The 12,338-nt window shown below is 46.8% G+C and overlaps 8 non-coding genes across 8 annotated transcripts; all 8 read left to right on the forward strand.

Moving 5' to 3' along the window:
- The first annotated feature begins 197 nt into the window (after positions 1 to 197).
- Trnak-uuu (transfer RNA lysine (anticodon UUU)) lies at positions 198 to 270 on the forward strand. The gene has a single exon. It is a non-coding gene; the product is annotated as a tRNA-Lys (tRNA).
- A 137-nt stretch (positions 271 to 407) lies between these two features.
- Positions 408 to 489, forward strand: Trnas-cga (transfer RNA serine (anticodon CGA)). The gene has a single exon. It is a non-coding gene; the product is annotated as a tRNA-Ser (tRNA).
- A 4,006-nt stretch (positions 490 to 4,495) lies between these two features.
- Trnaf-gaa (transfer RNA phenylalanine (anticodon GAA)) lies at positions 4,496 to 4,568 on the forward strand. Its single transcript has one exon. It is a non-coding gene; the product is annotated as a tRNA-Phe (tRNA).
- A 538-nt stretch (positions 4,569 to 5,106) lies between these two features.
- Positions 5,107 to 5,179, forward strand: Trnak-uuu (transfer RNA lysine (anticodon UUU)). The gene has a single exon. It is a non-coding gene; the product is annotated as a tRNA-Lys (tRNA).
- A 137-nt stretch (positions 5,180 to 5,316) lies between these two features.
- On the forward strand, positions 5,317 to 5,398 carry Trnas-cga (transfer RNA serine (anticodon CGA)). The gene has a single exon. It is a non-coding gene; the product is annotated as a tRNA-Ser (tRNA).
- A 4,004-nt stretch (positions 5,399 to 9,402) lies between these two features.
- Trnaf-gaa (transfer RNA phenylalanine (anticodon GAA)) lies at positions 9,403 to 9,475 on the forward strand. The gene has a single exon. It is a non-coding gene; the product is annotated as a tRNA-Phe (tRNA).
- Positions 9,476 to 10,013: 538 nt separating this feature from the next.
- Trnak-uuu (transfer RNA lysine (anticodon UUU)) lies at positions 10,014 to 10,086 on the forward strand. The gene has a single exon. It is a non-coding gene; the product is annotated as a tRNA-Lys (tRNA).
- A 137-nt stretch (positions 10,087 to 10,223) lies between these two features.
- Trnas-cga (transfer RNA serine (anticodon CGA)) lies at positions 10,224 to 10,305 on the forward strand. Its single transcript has one exon. It is a non-coding gene; the product is annotated as a tRNA-Ser (tRNA).
- The last annotated feature ends 2,033 nt before the right edge of the window (positions 10,306 to 12,338 follow it).

The following is a 12,338-nucleotide window of genomic DNA, read 5'->3' on the forward strand; positions in this document are numbered from 1 at the left end:
AACGATTGCTGCAATTTGTTCTTGCGTCATGTGTCAGCATTCTTCGATAGTCTGTTACGAGCTTAGCACGATAAGTTTGTAGACAGCATCCAGGCGACGTTTTATTAGTTACAGCTCCATGCAGCGAGTGCACAACAGTAAAGGACATGAGTCAATGTGCAGTTGTGTATCGTGGAAGGTTTACAAACGTCTTGTGAGCCCGGATAGCTCAGTCGGTAGAGCATTAGGCTTTTAACCTAAGGGTCCAGGGTTCAAGTCCCTGTCCGGGCGGAAATTTTAATACTTTGGTAGTGATTCGTCTAGTAGAGGTGGAAACACTACGGAAAAGAATGCAACTACGCCGTTTCCTGACACCACAGTGCTTTAAACGGTAGCAGTTGCATGTGTCGGCAGAACTCGCGCTACCGGCAGTCGTGGCCGAGTGGTTAAGGCGTCTGACTCGAAATCAGATTCCCTCTGGGAGCGTAGGTTCGAGTCCTACCGGCTGCGTGCGATTTTGCGTAAAGAGCAGCAAATATTTTCACACACGTGAACGCGGATGCAAACCAATGACGCCACTCTCAACAAGACGAAAATTTAAGAATACTGAGTTTCGCAACGGCCGCTGCTTCCTGTGGCTACCGGTTCACCTCGCACTGACGCTGGGACTGCAGAAAGCCGTCGCAGGCCCACGAGTGCGCTCCCGTCATTTTCTCGCGCCGACGCCGAGTTTGTGAGTACACAGATGTGCTTGGAAGTGTTGGACAGAGCGAACATTCATTTCTTTTTAAGAATCGAAATTCAGTCATTCGAGTGCGGCAAAAGCAATGGTGCAGCGTTTCTTTTGTTAAGATCTCGCAGCTACTTGCAAGTATGTCCACCGCTTAAGACGACAGAAAAGCAGCGTCAGCGGTGCGTCAGTGGGAAGTCGGTGAAGTCGCCATTGGAGCCATAAGCCAGTAATTACGACATGTGAATCACTCGCACACCACGCAGCTGTACGGTAGCTCAGTCGGTAGAGCGTTAGGTTTTCAACCAAAGGGTGTTGGGTTGAAGCCCCTGTCTGGGCGAAAATTAATACACTTTCGTAACGGCTAATGTGCTGGCAATGGAAACACTAGAGAAAAGAGTGAGGCCACGCCGCTTTCTGCCATCGGATTGCTTCTAAAGATGTCACTTTCACTTGTCGGAAGTCGATATTGCCACAGGCAGTCGTGGCCGAGTGGTTAATGGCAGCTGATGGTCGCCGGCTTACCTTACAGAATCAAATAACCCATGAACTTACCTGCTACTATGAGACCTTATATGCTGTGGCTGATTCTGATCCGGTTGATAATGACGAGATTTTAACTGCTATCCCATCAGTTTTAACAGAGGACCATAATACGGAATTTTTAGCTCCTTTTACTGCAGACGAAATTTCAGCTTTTATTGCTTGTTCACCATCTCACAAATCTCCTGGTCCGGATGGCCTTCCTAAGGAGTTTTTTGTTCGCTTTTGGCCTATTATAGGGCCTGTTTTTACGGATATAGTAAATGAAATTTTGAATGGTGGCTCAATTCCAGCCGATTTCAAGAGAGGTACGGTTGTCCTGATACCGAAAGCTGCTGGTTTGAAGACAGCTAGTGACTTTCGTCCTTTAACCCTTTTAAATTTTGATTATAAGACGGCTGCTAGGGCTGTTAATGCACGTCTATCCCTCTTGCTTACACCTGTGATAACTCCTTGTCAAAGCTGCTTTCCGGGGCGCTCCATCTTGACGCCTCTGGCGGGGTATCGTGATATTGTGTCGATTGTCGCTGTCACCAATATTTCCTGTGCGCTTTTATTTGTTGATTTTAGTAAGGCTTTTGATCGTGTGTCCCATTCGTTTTTAGAGCTTCTGCTGCGCCGACTCGGTTTTAATGAAAAGGCGCTGCTGGTACTTAAGAATATGACGACTGGCATTTCTGCTAAGATTGACATTAATGGCCAGCTGACGAAGGTCATTGATATTAAACGTGGCGTCCCGCAAGGTAGCCCTTTATCCATGACCCTTTATGCTCTCTCCCTTCAACCACTCCTCACACGTCTCAACTCGACACTTCGTGGTCTTACGATCTCTGGGGTTACCCAGACAGCAACAGCTTATGCTGATGATTTGGTTGTTTTGCTTCGTTCCGCCGCAGAAGTGCCGCTGTTGAAAATGGAACTAGATAAATTTTCTGCAGCCTCAGGTTCTCGTATTAACCCCCGTAAAAGCAAACTCCTGAATTTGCGGGGCTTTGAACGTGTGGTTATTCCGTGGGTTATGGCTGTTGAACACCATACACATTTAGGTATCTATCTTGAACGGTGTCCTCTTCGTATGGCTGCAAAAAATTGGCAAGTGGCCATTTCCAAGCTTCAAGGTGTTTTATTCGAACACTCATGGCGTTCGATACCGCTACTGCAAAAAAAGCGTGTATTAGACACTTATGTTTTATGTAAAGTATATTACGTTGCTCAGTTGTTTCCGCTTCCCCGAATGCAGGGTGCAAAAATGGTCCAGCTTATTAACAGATATATTTGGCGGGGGCACATTTTTAAATTACGTTGTGATGTTTTTACGAAGCCGCGTCTTGAGGGCGGCTTGTCGTTCACCGATGTCCGTGTCAAGGCTGCTGCCCTTTATGTTAAGCGAACCCTCCATCTTTTATTTTCTGAGTCCCCGACTGTTACTTCGCGATTACTCCATGTCGTTCGTCCTGAGAGCTTGTCACCGCCTATTAACGTAGGGTCTCTAAATGCGAAGCTACGACATGTTCGGGACTTCTACATTGAGATTAGTTACCTGGATCTCCACTTACAACGTCGTCCTGTTTTTACTACGCGAACACTGCTTGCCAAATGGCACAGGTCGTTTTCTTCCAACCCGATTGTTTTGCAGTATCCCCGTTTTAATTGGCGTAACATATGGACGAATATTAGCTTACCCGTTCATTCAGCAACTGTTGCCTCCCTATGGTATAAGGTGGTTAATCAGCTGATTCCTACGAACGTACGACTTCATCGTATAGGTTTATGTGTCTCTCCGCTTTGTCAAACGTGTGGTTGTGTTGATACGCTCCCACACCGATTTACCTGCGCTGACCGTCTTCGCATGTGGTACTGGCTGCGCCGACAATTGGCGTTACTCACCAGGAGTTCGGAATCGGCATTTACAACTGATATCCTCTGCTGGCCGGACACGGTTTTTTATCCCCGGACAAAGAACAACACCATTATGTGGCTTCTTGGCCGTTACATTTTTGCAGTGGTTGATGGTGATGGTCTTTCCGATTTTATTTCGTTTATTGGTTACATGCTTCATGAGTACTGGACGCAAAAATCTTTCCCACATCTTAAGAGGGACTTTGCGAATATGCTTAGTATTGTTTTCGAAAAGCAGGGGATTGGTTAAGTTTCCACTTCTATTGATAATTACTGCGCCAGATGCATTAATGGCACCGGTATAGGGGCATACTGATCTCACTTCATGATACGGAAGACATTCTCGCTAGTTCTTAGTTCTTTTACCTTCCTGCCAAGCTTTTACCTGTTTGGATAGACGACGCATCATGACCCCCGTGTCCACATATAAGTATCATAAGACTCTGAACCAAGGACAATTACTACGTCTTGGTGCGACTGTGCTTCAGTGCAGGGAGGAGGAGACGTCATGGCCAGGCCTCGGGATTCGACCCCTGCCCAACACGCCTCCACCGAGCTGCAAGGAGACAAAAAAAAAGATAAAAAAAAGTGGTTAAGGCGTTAAAAAAAATGGATAAGGCAAAAAAAAAAAAATGGATAAGGCATCGGTCTCCTAAACCGGGGATTGTGGGTTCGAGTATAAAAAAAAAAAAAAAAAAAAGTGGTTAAGGCGTCTGACTTGAAATCAGATTCCCTCTGGGAGCGTAGGTTCGAGTCCTGCCGACTGCGAAAATTTTCTCGCTCTCAGAAGAAGGACGTTCAGCTGCATCCTAGCGGTTGCGTCTCCACTAAACACGTGGATCGCCAGCAATGTGCAGGGTGCAGCGCTACAGTCGCGCCCAGAAGCCACAGCTCATCTCCTCGTCTCACAGCCGTCCACCAGGTGTCAGTGCAAGTGTCACCTCTCTGGGCAGTGCAGATGTGTCCATTTTAGCTTGCAGACGATGACGTGTAGCAATTTATGAGCTAGCGCAAGTCAAATGTTTTACCGTGTGTATCTGCTAGATGCTGCCTCTCACACGCTGGAGAGGCTCACTGCTTCTTGTGTCTCGTTCTTTGCACACGAGTTGCACGTGGCATCGATATAGCACAGGTTTTCTAGCGTCAGCGAAGTCAATATTACATGAATCGAGTCGAAGTGTTTGCTTGTTACGATGATGGAAGCAGAAGAAATGTGTGTGGTACTTCACTGCATCTGCTGCTCGCCTTTCAGCGTCCCTGTGTCTTATCAGATGAAGATGACTGTGAAATTGGCGACGGGGCAGAGGTCAACGAAGACGTGCAAAACAGAGACGTTCAACGTCAGCCGAAATAGCTCAGTTGGGAGAGCGTTAGACTGAAGATCTAAAGGTCCCTGGTTCGATCCCGGGTTTCGGCATGCATTCGTTTTGAAGCTGACGCCAATGGAATTGCTCTGAGTTTGTGATAATGTAACTACCGCCGAGAACAAAAATGACTCCCTCCTGTAGCTGTTCTGGTTGTCCAGTGCATGCCATAAGAGGAACACAGTAGGCAAATGCCTGGGAAGCAAGAAAATAAAAAAAAAGTCCTACCTATTGCGTTCCCTTTTTTGTGTCAGGACGTGAAGAACGTCTCCAACGGAACCGTGAAATGAGCGAAAACGTGGGAAACATTGCATTCGAAATGCTTGTGAATTTTCCAGTTGCCCAGTGAGTGTCGACAGAACACGTAAATCCTCTGCTCCAACGTATGAGACGTAACGATTGCTGCAATTTGTTCTTGCGTCATGTGTCAGCATTCTTCGATAGTCTGTTACGAGCTTAGCACGATAAGTTTGTAGACAGCATCCAGGCGACGTTTTATTAGTTACAGCTCCATGCAGCGAGTGCACAACAGTAAAGGACATGAGTCAATGTGCAGTTGTGTATCGTGGAAGGTTTACAAACGTCTTGTGAGCCCGGATAGCTCAGTCGGTAGAGCATTAGGCTTTTAACCTAAGGGTCCAGGGTTCAAGTCCCTGTCCGGGCGGAAATTTTAATACTTTGGTAGTGATTCGTCTAGTAGAGGTGGAAACACTACGGAAAAGAATGCAACTACGCCGTTTCCTGACACCACAGTGCTTTAAACGGTAGCAGTTGCATGTGTCGGCAGAACTCGCGCTACCGGCAGTCGTGGCCGAGTGGTTAAGGCGTCTGACTCGAAATCAGATTCCCTCTGGGAGCGTAGGTTCGAGTCCTACCGGCTGCGTGCGATTTTGCGTAAAGAGCAGCAAATATTTTCACACACGTGAACGCGGATGCAAACCAATGACGCCACTCTCAACAAGACGAAAATTTAAGAATACTGAGTTTCGCAACGGCCGCTGCTTCCTGTGGCTACCGGTTCACCTCGCACTGACGCTGGGACTGCAGAAAGCCGTCGCAGGCCCACGAGTGCGCTCCCGTCATTTTCTCGCGCCGACGCCGAGTTTGTGAGTACACAGATGTGCTTGGAAGTGTTGGACAGAGCGAACATTCATTTCTTTTTAAGAATCGTAATTCAGTCATTCGAGTGCGGCAAAAGCAATGGTGCAGCGTTTCTTTTGTTAAGATCTCGCAGCTACTTGCAAGTATGTCCACCGCTTAAGACGACAGAAAAGCAGCGTCAGCGGTGCGTCACTGGGAAGTCGGTGAAGTCGCCATTGGAGCCATAAGCCAGTAATTACGACATGTGAATCACTCGCACACCACGCAGCTGTACGGTAGCTCAGTCGGTAGAGCGTTAGGTTTTCAACCAAAGGGTGTTGGGTTGAAGCCCCTGTCTGGGCGAAAATTAATACACTTTCGTAACGGCTAATGTGCTGGCAATGGAAACACTAGAGAAAAGAGTGAGGCCACGCCGCTTTCTGCCATCGGATTGCTTCTAAAGATGTCACTTTCACTTGTCGGAAGTCGATATTGCCACAGGCAGTCGTGGCCGAGTGGTTAATGGCAGCTGATGGTCGCCGGCTTACCTTACAGAATCAAATAACCCATGAACTTACCTGCTACTATGAGACCTTATATGCTGTGGCTGATTCTGATCCGGTTGATAATGACGAGATTTTAACTGCTATCCCATCAGTTTTAACAGAGGACCATAATACGGAATTTTTAGCTCCTTTTACTGCAGACGAAATTTCAGCTTTTATTGCTTGTTCACCATCTCACAAATCTCCTGGTCCGGATGGCCTTCCTAAGGAGTTTTTTGTTCGCTTTTGGCCTATTATAGGGCCTGTTTTTACGGATATAGTAAATGAAATTTTGAATGGTGGCTCAATTCCAGCCGATTTCAAGAGAGGTACGGTTGTCCTGATACCGAAAGCTGCTGGTTTGAAGACAGCTAGTGACTTTCGTCCTTTAACCCTTTTAAATTTTGATTATAAGACGGCTGCTAGGGCTGTTAATGCACGTCTATCCCTCTTGCTTACACCTGTGATAACTCCTTGTCAAAGCTGCTTTCCGGGGCGCTCCATCTTGACGCCTCTGGCGGGGTATCGTGATATTGTGTCGATTGTCGCTGTCACCAATATTTCCTGTGCGCTTTTATTTGTTGATTTTAGTAAGGCTTTTGATCGTGTGTCCCATTCGTTTTTAGAGCTTCTGCTGCGCCGACTCGGTTTTAATGAAAAGGCGCTGCTGGTACTTAAGAATATGACGACTGGCATTTCTGCTAAGATTGACATTAATGGCCAGCTGACGAAGGTCATTGATATTAAACGTGGCGTCCCGCAAGGTAGCCCTTTATCCATGACCCTTTATGCTCTCTCCCTTCAACCACTCCTCACACGTCTCAACTCGACACTTCGTGGTCTTACGATCTCTGGGGTTACCCAGACAGCAACAGCTTATGCTGATGATTTGGTTGTTTTGCTTCGTTCCGCCGCAGAAGTGCCGCTGTTGAAAATGGAACTAGATAAATTTTCTGCAGCCTCAGGTTCTCGTATTAACCCCCGTAAAAGCAAACTCCTGAATTTGCGGGGCTTTGAACGTGTGGTTATTCCGTGGGTTATGGCTGTTGAACACCATACACATTTAGGTATCTATCTTGAACGGTGTCCTCTTCGTATGGCTGCAAAAAATTGGCAAGTGGCCATTTCCAAGCTTCAAGGTGTTTTATTCGAACACTCATGGCGTTCGATACCGCTACTGCAAAAAAAGCGTGTATTAGACACTTATGTTTTATGTAAAGTATATTACGTTGCTCAGTTGTTTCCGCTTCCCCGAATGCAGGGTGCAAAAATGGTCCAGCTTATTAACAGATATATTTGGCGGGGGCACATTTTTAAATTACGTTGTGATGTTTTTACGAAGCCGCGTCTTGAGGGCGGCTTGTCGTTCACCGATGTCCGTGTCAAGGCTGCTGCCCTTTATGTTAAGCGAACCCTCCATCTTTTATTTTCTGAGTCCCCGACTGTTACTTCGCGATTACTCCATGTCGTTCGTCCTGAGAGCTTGTCACCGCCTATTAACGTAGGGTCTCTAAATGCGAAGCTACGACATGTTCGGGACTTCTACATTGAGATTAGTTACCTGGATCTCCACTTACAACGTCGTCCTGTTTTTACTACGCGAACACTGCTTGCCAAATGGCACAGGTCGTTTTCTTCCAACCCGATTGTTTTGCAGTATCCCCGTTTTAATTGGCGTAACATATGGACGAATATTAGCTTACCCGTTCATTCAGCAACTGTTGCCTCCCTATGGTATAAGGTGGTTAATCAGCTGATTCCTACGAACGTACGACTTCATCGTATAGGTTTATGTGTCTCTCCGCTTTGTCAAACGTGTGGTTGTGTTGATACGCTCCCACACCGATTTACCTGCGCTGACCGTCTTCGCATGTGGTACTGGCTGCGCCGACAATTGGCGTTACTCACCAGGAGTTCGGAATCGGCATTTACAACTGATATCCTCTGCTGGCCGGACACGGTTTTTTATCCCCGGACAAAGAACAACACCATTATGTGGCTTCTTGGCCGTTACATTTTTGCAGTGGTTGATGGTGATGGTCTTTCCGATTTTATTTCGTTTATTGGTTACATGCTTCATGAGTACTGGACGCAAAAATCTTTCCCACATCTTAAGAGGGACTTTGCGAATATGCTTAGTATTGTTTTCGAAAAGCAGGGGATTGGTTAAGTTTCCACTTCTATTGATAATTACTGCGCCAGATGCATTAATGGCACCGGTATAGGGGCATACTGATCTCACTTCATGATACGGAAGACATTCTCGCTAGTTCTTAGTTCTTTTACCTTCCTGCCAAGCTTTTACCTGTTTGGATAGACGACGCATCATGACCCCCGTGTCCACATATAAGTATCATAAGACTCTGAACCAAGGACAATTACTACGTCTTGGTGCGACTGTGCTTCAGTGCAGGGAGGAGGAGACGTCATGGCCAGGCCTCGGGATTCGACCCCTGCCCAACACGCCTCCACCGAGCTGCAAGGAGACAAAAAAAAAGATAAAAAAAAGTGGTTAAGGCGTTAAAAAAAATGGATAAGGCAAAAAAAAAAATGGATAAGGCATCGGTCTCCTAAACCGGGGATTGTGGGTTCGAGTATAAAAAAAAAAAAAAAAAAAAGTGGTTAAGGCGTCTGACTTGAAATCAGATTCCCTCTGGGAGCGTAGGTTCGAGTCCTGCCGACTGCGAAAATTTTCTCGCTCTCAGAAGAAGGACGTTCAGCTGCATCCTAGCGGTTGCGTCTCCACTAAACACGTGGATCGCCAGCAATGTGCAGGGTGCAGCGCTACAGTCGCGCCCAGAAGCCACAGCTCATCTCCTCGTCTCACAGCCGTCCACCAGGTGTCAGTGCAAGTGTCACCTCTCTGGGCAGTGCAGATGTGTCCATTTTAGCTTGCAGACGATGACGTGTAGCAATTTATGAGCTAGCGCAAGTCAAATGTTTTACCGTGTGTATCTGCTAGATGCTGCCTCTCACACGCTGGAGAGGCTCACTGCTTCTTGTGTCTCGTTCTTTGCACACGAGTTGCACGTGGCATCGATATAGCACAGGTTTTCTAGCGTCAGCGAAGTCAATATTACATGAATCGAGTCGAAGTGTTTGCTTGTTACGATGATGGAAGCAGAAGAAATGTGTGTGGTACTTCACTGCATCTGCTGCTCGCCTTTCAGCGTCCCTGTGTCTTATCAGATGAAGATGACTGTGAAATTGGCGACGGGGCAGAGGTCAACGAAGACGTGCAAAACAGAGACGTTCAACGTCAGCCGAAATAGCTCAGTTGGGAGAGCGTTAGACTGAAGATCTAAAGGTCCCTGGTTCGATCCCGGGTTTCGGCATGCATTCGTTTTGAAGCTGACGCCAATGGAATTGCTCTGAGTTTGTGATAATGTAACTACCGCCGAGAACAAAAATGACTCCCTCCTGTAGCTGTTCTGGTTGTCCAGTGCATGCCATAAGAGGAACACAGTAGGCAAATGCCTGGGAAGCAAGAAAATAAAAAAAAAGTCCTACCTATTGCGTTCCCTTTTTTGTGTCAGGACGTGAAGAACGTCTCCAACGGAACCGTGAAATGAGCGAAAACGTGGGAAACATTGCATTCGAAATGCTTGTGAATTTTCCAGTTGCCCAGTGAGTGTCGACAGAACACGTAAATCCTCTGCTCCAACGTATGAGACGTAACGATTGCTGCAATTTGTTCTTGCGTCATGTGTCAGCATTCTTCGATAGTCTGTTACGAGCTTAGCACGATAAGTTTGTAGACAGCATCCAGGCGACGTTTTATTAGTTACAGCTCCATGCAGCGAGTGCACAACAGTAAAGGACATGAGTCAATGTGCAGTTGTGTATCGTGGAAGGTTTACAAACGTCTTGTGAGCCCGGATAGCTCAGTCGGTAGAGCATTAGGCTTTTAACCTAAGGGTCCAGGGTTCAAGTCCCTGTCCGGGCGGAAATTTTAATACTTTGGTAGTGATTCGTCTAGTAGAGGTGGAAACACTACGGAAAAGAATGCAACTACGCCGTTTCCTGACACCACAGTGCTTTAAACGGTAGCAGTTGCATGTGTCGGCAGAACTCGCGCTACCGGCAGTCGTGGCCGAGTGGTTAAGGCGTCTGACTCGAAATCAGATTCCCTCTGGGAGCGTAGGTTCGAGTCCTACCGGCTGCGTGCGATTTTGCGTAAAGAGCAGCAAATATTTTCACACACGTGAACGCGGATGCAAACCAATGACGCCACTCTCAACAAGACGAAAATTTAAGAATACTGAGTTTCGCAACGGCCGCTGCTTCCTGTGGCTACCGGTTCACCTCGCACTGACGCTGGGACTGCAGAAAGCCGTCGCAGGCCCACGAGTGCGCTCCCGTCATTTTCTCGCGCCGACGCCGAGTTTGTGAGTACACAGATGTGCTTGGAAGTGTTGGACAGAGCGAACATTCATTTCTTTTTAAGAATCGTAATTCAGTCATTCGAGTGCGGCAAAAGCAATGGTGCAGCGTTTCTTTTGTTAAGATCTCGCAGCTACTTGCAAGTATGTCCACCGCTTAAGACGACAGAAAAGCAGCGTCAGCGGTGCGTCAGTGGGAAGTCGGTGAAGTCGCCATTGGAGCCATAAGCCAGTAATTACGACATGTGAATCACTCGCACACCACGCAGCTGTACGGTAGCTCAGTCGGTAGAGCGTTAGGTTTTCAACCAAAGGGTGTTGGGTTGAAGCCCCTGTCTGGGCGAAAATTAATACACTTTCGTAACGGCTAATGTGCTGGCAATGGAAACACTAGAGAAAAGAGTGAGGCCACGCCGCTTTCTGCCATCGGATTGCTTCTAAAGATGTCACTTTCACTTGTCGGAAGTCGATATTGCCACAGGCAGTCGTGGCCGAGTGGTTAATGGCAGCTGATGGTCGCCGGCTTACCTTACAGAATCAAATAACCCATGAACTTACCTGCTACTATGAGACCTTATATGCTGTGGCTGATTCTGATCCGGTTGATAATGACGAGATTTTAACTGCTATCCCATCAGTTTTAACAGAGGACCATAATACGGAATTTTTAGCTCCTTTTACTGCAGACGAAATTTCAGCTTTTATTGCTTGTTCACCATCTCACAAATCTCCTGGTCCGGATGGCCTTCCTAAGGAGTTTTTTGTTCGCTTTTGGCCTATTATAGGGCCTGTTTTTACGGATATAGTAAATGAAATTTTGAATGGTGGCTCAATTCCAGCCGATTTCAAGAGAGGTACGGTTGTCCTGATACCGAAAGCTGCTGGTTTGAAGACAGCTAGTGACTTTCGTCCTTTAACCCTTTTAAATTTTGATTATAAGACGGCTGCTAGGGCTGTTAATGCACGTCTATCCCTCTTGCTTACACCTGTGATAACTCCTTGTCAAAGCTGCTTTCCGGGGCGCTCCATCTTGACGCCTCTGGCGGGGTATCGTGATATTGTGTCGATTGTCGCTGTCACCAATATTTCCTGTGCGCTTTTATTTGTTGATTTTAGTAAGGCTTTTGATCGTGTGTCCCATTCGTTTTTAGAGCTTCTGCTGCGCCGACTCGGTTTTAATGAAAAGGCGCTGCTGGTACTTAAGAATATGACGACTGGCATTTCTGCTAAGATTGACATTAATGGCCAGCTGACGAAGGTCATTGATATTAAACGTGGCGTCCCGCAAGGTAGCCCTTTATCCATGACCCTTTATGCTCTCTCCCTTCAACCACTCCTCACACGTCTCAACTCGACACTTCGTGGTCTTACGATCTCTGGGGTTACCCAGACAGCAACAGCTTATGCTGATGATTTGGTTGTTTTGCTTCGTTCCGCCGCAGAAGTGCCGCTGTTGAAAATGGAACTAGATAAATTTTCTGCAGCCTCAGGTTCTCGTATTAACCCCCGTAAAAGCAAACTCCTGAATTTGCGGGGCTTTGAACGTGTGGTTATTCCGTGGGTTATGGCTGTTGAACACCATACACATTTAGGTATCTATCTTGAACGGTGTCCTCTTCGTATGGCTGCAAAAAATTGGCAAGTGGCCATTTCCAAGCTTCAAGGTGTTTTATTCGAACACTCATGGCGTTCGATACCGCTACTGCAAAAAAAGCGTGTATTAGACACTTATGTTTTATGTAAAGTATATTACGTTGCTCAGTTGTTTCCGCTTCCCCGAATGCAGGGTGCAAAAATGGTCCAGCTTATTAACAGA

The sequence above is a fragment of the Schistocerca nitens genome, unplaced genomic scaffold (assembly GCF_023898315.1).
Source record: "Schistocerca nitens isolate TAMUIC-IGC-003100 unplaced genomic scaffold, iqSchNite1.1 HiC_scaffold_385, whole genome shotgun sequence".
Classification (NCBI taxonomy): domain Eukaryota; kingdom Metazoa; phylum Arthropoda; class Insecta; order Orthoptera; family Acrididae; genus Schistocerca; species Schistocerca nitens.